The following is an 8,726-nucleotide window of genomic DNA, read 5'->3' on the forward strand; positions in this document are numbered from 1 at the left end:
GAGAAGCTTGGAATATTAAAACTAGTTCACCAAAATATTCAAGGCTTCTCTGGCAAAGAATTAGACGTAGAATTATTTTTAGAGACATTTTTTATTGACATTTTATGTATTACAGAGCATTGGTTGAAGGATTATGAATTGTTATTCGGTTTTAAAAATTATCATTTCGCTAGCGCTTTCTGTCGAAAGATCAAATTACGTGGTGGCTCCCTTATTTTTATCAGAAATAGTTTAAAATATAAAGAACGCAAAGATATTACTGGACTTTCGATAGAGGGCACTATGGAGATTTCATGTATAGAAACAGAGAAACATATTGTTGTAGCCGTATACAGACCCCCATACAGTGCTAACTTCACAGTTTTTGAATCAGTGATGGAAAATGTACTGAAGGTCATATCTAAAAGTAATAAAGCCATTATAGTGTGTGGAGATTTTAACGTTGATTTATATGAAGTAGATTCAATTACAACTAGATTTCTAAGTTTGTTTACATCTTTTAACCTTGTTAATATATTTATGGAGCCAACTAGAATTACAGAAACAACTGCCTCATGTTTAGATAACGTTTTTTGCAATTGTGACTTTCAAGACAACAGTATCCTTAACTGTTTTAAGTCAGATCACAGTGGGCAGCTGGTCAGTTTTCCAGTACTTAAAAATGTTCAGAAAATTAAATTTCGTACACGACCCATCACTGATACTCGGATAGAGAAATATCGAAATAGTCTTATAAGTAACTTACCTTGTCCAAACTTTGATACAGACAATCCTGACGATTTTTACAGGGATTTCTTTACTATTATCCATAAAGAATTTGAAAATAATTTTCCTCAAAAGGTAGTTACCAACAGTCAATCATTCAAGTTCAGTGACTGGGCTACCGTAGGCATTCGCAAAAGTAGAAATACTCTTTATTCTTTATATGAGGAAAAAACGTATACACACACTGATAGTTTTAAAAGCTACGTCAAAAATTATTCTAAAATATTTCGAAGAGTGTGTTATACAGCCAAACAGATGCATATTAGTAGTAAAATAAAGACCGCGGATAATAAAATAAAGGCAGTTTGGCAAGTAATAAATAGCGAAACAAAGGCTTCGAAACCGCGTGAATTAGAATATAATATAGAATCGAGCACTGGGTTAGTTAAACAAGATAAAGATGTAGCTGAAGTTTTTGATAAATTCTTTACGAACATCCCTGTAAAAACTACAGAATCTCTCAGGTCCTCTCCTGTTCAAGCTGATATATTGTTGAAAAGTAATGTTACTGCTTGCACTGAATTATTTGATTTTAAACGCGTTGATCCGAGTAGTATTGTTAAAGTATTCAAACAGCTGAAACTTAAAACCTCGAAAGATTTATGGGGATTGTCTGTCAAATTGATGAGCTCTGTTATTGATATCTTAGCACCATATCTAGCTTACATTTTTAATATGAGTGTTGAAAATAGCACTTTTCCAAATTTAATGAAAATCAGTAAAGTTATACCTCTTTTTAAATCGGGCACAAAATCAGACCCCACGAATTATAGACCGGTTTCTATTCTACCAGTACTTAGTAAAATTTTCGAGAAAATTATTCTCGACCAACTGCTATGTCATTTTAATTTAAATAACTTACTTCACAGCCAGCAGTTTGGTTTTACTAAGGGTCGGTCTACAACAGACGCGAGTGTCACATTTGTTCGACACATTTTCGATGCTTGGGAGAAGTCGCAGAATGCCGTAGGGGTATTCTGTGACTTGTCTAAGGCATTCGACTGCGTGGATCACGAGACCTTGCTTTTGAAATTGAGGCACTATGGATTAAATAATGGAGCTCTCAGTTTGTTAAATTCATATCTAGGTGATAGGATACAAAAGGTACAAATCAATAGTACGACTTCTTCGGGCTCTCATGTTCAAATGGGAGTTCCTCAAGGATCCATTTTGGGGCCGTTCCTTTTTTTAGTGTACATTAATGATTTACCTTATGTAGTACAGAACCAAGCTGACATTGTACTGTTCGCGGATGATACTTCTCTTATATTTAAAATCGATAGAAAGTTAGAGGAACTTGACGAAGCAAACAGCGCTGTGTCGCAGGTTCTAAGCTGGTTTACAGTAAATAACCTAGTTCTAAATGCTAAGAAAACGAAGTGTATTAAATTTGTTCTACCAAACGTAAAGAAAGTAAATAATAACATTAAAATTAACGACGAGAAACTAGATTTTGTTGAACACACCGTTTTCTTAGGAATTACTGTAGATTCAAAACTTCAATGGGGCCCACATATTGTATCACTAGCGGGCAAGCTAAGTTCAGCAGCATATGCCGTCAGAAGAATCCGACAACTCACAGATGTACCCACTGCTAGACTTGTCTACTTCAGCTACTTCCACAGCATAATGTCTTACGGTATTTTATTGTGGGGTCGAGCCGCTGATGTAGAAACTATTTTCATTATTCAAAAAAGGGCAGTTCGCGCTATTTATAATCTGCGTTGTCGGGACTCTTTAAGGGAGCTGTTTAAAGAAATAAATATACTGACGGTCGCAAGTCAATATATTTATGAAAACATTATGTATGTGCGTAAAAATGTATCTCTCCTTCCGAGAAACTGTGAAAGGCATACTTACAATACAAGGAATAAAAATAAAATTGTTGTTCAAAATTCTAGATTAAGTAAATTAAATTCATCTTTTTTGGGGTTATGTATACGTTTTTACAATAAAATACCAGATAATATTTTAAATTTGTCAGAGAACAAATTTAAAGCTCACGTGAAGCTTACTTTATGTAAAAAAGCCTATTATAAGATTAATGATTACCTAAATGATAAAAATGTCTGGTATTGAATGTGTTCCTCTAGTTATTAATAAATAACTTGTAATGTACCCTCATTGATTTAAAAGATGTGTTGCTGTTGCAGTTTCTTGTCATTTCTTCTCCTCAGCCATAACACCTTGCGAAATGACGTAAATTCAAAAATGTTACATTGACCTTCAACAAGTTTATCCATGATAATTACGTTGAATAAATGATTCTGATTCTGATTCTGATTCTGATTCTGACGAGAACGGTAAGGTAAGAATGGCAAAGGAAGACCTAGAAGGACGTTGACCAAATTGGGGATGCCCTTAGGATGTCACTAGAAAAGATTTAGTACGACCTACTCTGAACCCACGTGCGTGTATGAAACGGATGATGAATATGGAGGAAGCAAGAGAACTATCTTAGAAAATGGAATTCCATAGTCTCTGTTTATCCCGGTGACTAGCAAATGGTATTACTTCATTCTGTTTCCAGATATTTTCCTGCTTGTGCTATTTAACCGCAGGCACTTTCGTTGTTGTTCAAAATATGATCATCTTCACCAAAACAGACGCAGTAAGTAAAACTACACTGGGCTGGACATAAACCGGACCACCCGCTACCCACAATTTATAGAAAAAAAATTAATAGTTGTAAGTTTTACACTTTTCTAGAAAATCGTATTAGAGGGCTTGCCTTGCCTTTTACCTAACTTGACATGGCCCTCTGCTTAATCCATTCCAAAGTAGCGTGACCCGATTTATTTGCTACAACCAGTTGTACCAACGGGTTGTACCACGGTTCACACAGGCTGCCCAGCATATTTTATAATTAGTATAACATATAAGTACCTAGCTAGTATATTCAGGCTGTCTTCGGTCCCATTTGTCCGGAATTTACGAAAATTCACGTCAAAAAAAATATTATGTTCAAACGCATAAACAAAGGTAGGTATACTTCTAAGTACTTACGCTTATAATGAATAATTTGTTCATGATGCGTCAATCTCAAAAATTTGCTTTGCTAATTTCCTTCTTTTAGATATCCCTAAGGTGTGTAAACAGTTTGTATGAAAAAGTAAACACCTATTATTACACTACGACGGACGGGACCCTTATTCCATGTCTTATATTATGACACAGCCCTACCCTAACATACGGTCCATTGAAATCGTGTCGTATTATAAGTCAGTGATTAATAATCGTCATCATCTACCTAGAGTTATTCCGTTTTTCACGGGGTCTGCTTACCTAACCCGCGGAGGAAAACCAGCCCAACACAGGCGAAACGCATATCTCTGGAATGTGGGTTTCCTCACGATTTCCTTCACATCTCAGCACGTTAGGAATCAATAATTATAGTAAATAATAATGAAATATATATAGTAATTATTTATTGTGCAACATTATTACTCGTCCTAATACAGTTACAGTCAAAATATACACATTCTATAATAATAATAATTCTTTATTAAAAGTCAATAGGACTCACACACATTACATAATACATAAATTGAATTAAAATAAACATACGTACAATATAAATTAAAATAAAATATATATAAAATAGACAATAACAATCTATTTGGTCACAATACTTATATATAGTGAATAATAATGTAAGTACTGTAATATTTTAAGATAAGCTTACGACTATATCCCAATTTGGGTAGTCATGGGTACGTTAAGCTGCAAAAGTCCAATCAGTTTCATGCAAAGTAATAAATTAACTGCTTGCAATTAAGACCTCCTGCTTACATGTCGTTTCTGTAATAGACCAAAAACACCTACAAAAACATAAATTTTATAATTATGACAACTTATGGTTCATAATTCCACCACTGTTTACAAATAATTCTCTGGGCTCAGTGACAGAACTTTAGCTCTTTGATTGTACATACAGCCCAAGATGAACTAAATACCCACATCTGACCGAGCTTTCTGTTAGGCAAACATGATATTTTGTGACCATAAATTTAAATAGAAAAGCACTATCTAACATTCGTTATTCACAGGACATAGATGCAATACGAGTAGCGGCTTTGGCTGGCTGGTGCATTCAATCCTGGCTGTTCCAGGTTGGAGTCTCCCAACAAACTGACATGTTCCATCGACAGATCAACCAGACCAATCTCATCTGCACATACATACAGCTGAAGCCCACTTATTCTGGTAAAGCCTTTTACCTAACTTGACATGGCCCTCTGCTTTCCCCACCGGTGGGAAATAGGTGATTTTATATATGTATGTTGCACTATATCCTATACAGTTCCTGTATTAGACAAATAAAGGCCGATACCGATCCCGCTATCGCTATCGGCCCACTAAGATCAGGTCGTCTTCTCAAATATAATTCTCTCAGCACTTTCACGCCGTTATCTTGAATTGTATACCGAATAAAAGCCCTGAGCGCTCCTCATTTGTCCGGTCATGTAGTTAATGGCATATGCGGCAAATCAACAATAAGCACGTCATAAAATACGGCAAATACAGTGTACTTATGTGTAAATGCAGTGTATCTTATGAGCCGCATAAACATATTTGTCATTTACTGAGACTTTTGGTTATTTTTTTTTTCACAGACAGACATAAACTCATACTCGTTATCCCTGGGTAAATATATGCGTCATTATCTTACTAAAGTCTCTATTAAAAATTCTGTAAAATACGTAGGTATTCAAACTTCGAAAACGATTTCGTTATTTAGTAAAATAATGCTACAAGTAGGTAAGTTCTCGTTATAAGAAAAATAACAGTTACTTACACTTTACACGTAACTATGAATGAATGTAATGGTCTATTCGCTAGCCTCTGAGACGCTGAATAAGTATATAATATGCATAATTCAATATTTGCGCAACTACAAATACAATATTTAAGTTAATGTTTGATTATAATTAAGTATGACTTTACCAAATTTTATATCATTCAGCCACTTAGGTAATAATTTAATGAAATAACTTGACGGATTTCAACCACGGTTATATTAAAGAATGGTTTTGAAGTTAAGATTATTTCGTGATTAAAATATTTTTCCGCTTTCGATCTCACGTCACAGCGTTTAAAAAAATAGATGCGTAGGTATCCATATCTAAATACAAAAGTCATGCTTATATCACTATAGGAATGTAGTGTTTTGACGTATCTTACTTATTGTGTATTTGCCGCAAATGGCATCAACTCGACACGGGTCGACATTACAAACAAATACATACAAATGTTGTAGTCGACCCATGTCGGACGCATTAACTACGAGGGTCGGACAAATGGGCAGCGCTGAAGGCTCTCACCCAATATCGGAATGTACAGCCAAGCCCTTTACAAGATAACTCACAGGACACTCCTTTCTATTCGTTCTGACTTATTAGAAAGTGTGAGCCTCTATTGAACAAAGGCTATGTCATATTTGGAGGATAGCTAATGACTCCAGATGAGCTAAAACTTTTCACCCCTAAGCAAATACTACACTAAAAGACAATGTAGGGCTTAGAGGTGAACTGTAGCAAAATGCGGCGATCACAATAGATCACGTAGGTCGCAGTGATACAGTGCATTAAATAAGGTATGCAGAATCCCAACAAAAATAATCCTGAAACCAGGGTTGTTGAGGTTGGTCGTCCACCTCCCAACTCACACGATAGAGAAGATTCGCCCTAATATGGATAATTGTTTGTTTCTAGACGAAATCTACAAGTTGACAGAAGACATAATGCGTACTCTAGAGATTCGAGACCCTCGCATGTCCATCTACGGGATATTCCACTACGACACAGGCTTGCTACTTCGGTTCACATCCTCAATATTTGTCTACATAACCATACAGCTACAGTTGGCTACTGCTAAAACTTCTGATGTAGTTATTGTAGATAATTCAACTACTAATATTGCATTGTAATTAAAGTATCTCATAAATGTGATGACATGTGACCGTAATTTATCGCATTACACGCCCCTTCACAGAAGCGGTATCGAGAAAGCAAAACTTTTTGTAATGTTTGATTTTTATTCTTAGAAATCCCGGCGCGATCATCATTTTATAATATAAAAAACGTTATAAACCGATGTTAAACCACTGAACTCAATCAAGCTACTAACTCCCTGTGTGCTTTGAGCAGACCCTTGCCTTACATCACACTTTTTGTAACGATCTTATTTATTCGTAGGTAACGCCATACAGTCACAAGATTCAAGATTTTTTTTTACCTTTTTCCTCACCTTATGGTTGTCTGGAAGAAATCGATTTAAGCGATAAGGCCGCCATTTGCCATATACTTAGTTAAGAGACTTTTTGTAATTATTTCTTTTTATTTTGGTGCAATAAAGTGTATTTGTATTGTATTGTATTGTAATCCCTTAGGCTGCGAGGCTGCCCGCCCACGTCCGATAATCGGTAAACGATTTTTTGTTGGAGACAAATAAAACGTACTGATTGAAATAGCGCAACGCACACGTCCTACAATAAGTAGGTCAGAAACAAAATCGGTGCATTCCGACCGATCCGATTATCGCCACCAAAATGGAACGTTCGGAAATGTTAGGTACATTACATTACCGACATACATTATTAGGTATGTACTACAGTGCTCGCCGACAGTCGACACGTGCTGATCCCTTGATAGCCACAGACAAAAATGACGGATGTGTGCGTTGAGTCGGTCAGAAAATCGGTTATAAGAATCGGAGGAAAAATTGGCCCGATTATTGGTCCTACAAAAAGTCTGACATAGGCGGGCAGTCTTACGAGGTACCAAAAAATCAACACATACTTAGGGACCTCCAAGTGGTAGGCTGCGGCTGTAAATGTACGATCTCGATTAGATACACATGAAGTTATAAATAATAAAATTACTTATATATATATATAACTTAGACTTAGATAACTTAGACTATAATTTCAAGCATAGATAGTCATGCATGAACTGTAGAAATTATTTTTCTGTAATGGCACCTATAAATTATGAAAAATTGTTTACACCTAATCATTATTATGTAAGTACTTACCAGTTAACTTAAGAAAATGGAACCTATAGCTAGAAACATAAATTGACAGCGAAAATATTTTCAGGGCAGTTGAAAGTTATAATAAATAACATAGCATGATGCCTGTTCCCTGGCGGGTAGGCAGATATGTATAGTATATACACCCACACCTCGTCAGCTATCTTTAAGTCCCATTTAACAAGAGTCTATTGCCATTAACCGGGCATAAACCCTGGAAACCACATAATACTTATCAATTACCTATGATCCAAACATGAATTCAAAATCAGTTAAAAAGAAAACGAGAATTATTTTTAATCATCTTAGACAGGGTTATCTTTGACCCCGTCATCTAGCCTATTTTTGGAGTAACATAACATAAGCTGACGACTATGTGCCAATTGGGTTAGTCAGAGGTACATCGAGTGTTCTGTGTTGAAATACCAAAATAATATGATGTTTGATTGATCACTTTGATTTGTCTTTGTCTTTGACATGATGATACGTAGGTACCCAGAAGATACCTACAGGTTAGATAGTAATTAAGGTAGTCAGTCAAACAAGAATACCCATACACGGTACGCCTTCTCGAGATTCTATTGTCGAGTTTGAAATTAGGATTCAATGTAACCATGTTAACAAGTCCCTGAAGGCCAGGTTCTTGACGCAAAACAAAAAACATGAGTTAACGTGACAGCGTAAACAATTGCCCAGTAATTTTTATTTTTCAGTAGTCATTAGTTTCAGTATTCAGATACACTTCTTAGATAATATATTCATTCTAAGTTAACCAATGAACAAAAGTTAAGAGTGATGGCTTTCAACTTAGACAGCCTCATAACAATAATTTCTAAGTGCCATTTCATGGAAAAAATGCCTCTTCGATATTTTTGTAGTGTTGTTTACTACTCTGGTCAAATGCGTATATATATAAAGGCTTAAGAGTA

This window comes from Pectinophora gossypiella, chromosome 4 (assembly GCF_024362695.1).
Source record: "Pectinophora gossypiella chromosome 4, ilPecGoss1.1, whole genome shotgun sequence".
NCBI classification, from domain to species: domain Eukaryota; kingdom Metazoa; phylum Arthropoda; class Insecta; order Lepidoptera; family Gelechiidae; genus Pectinophora; species Pectinophora gossypiella.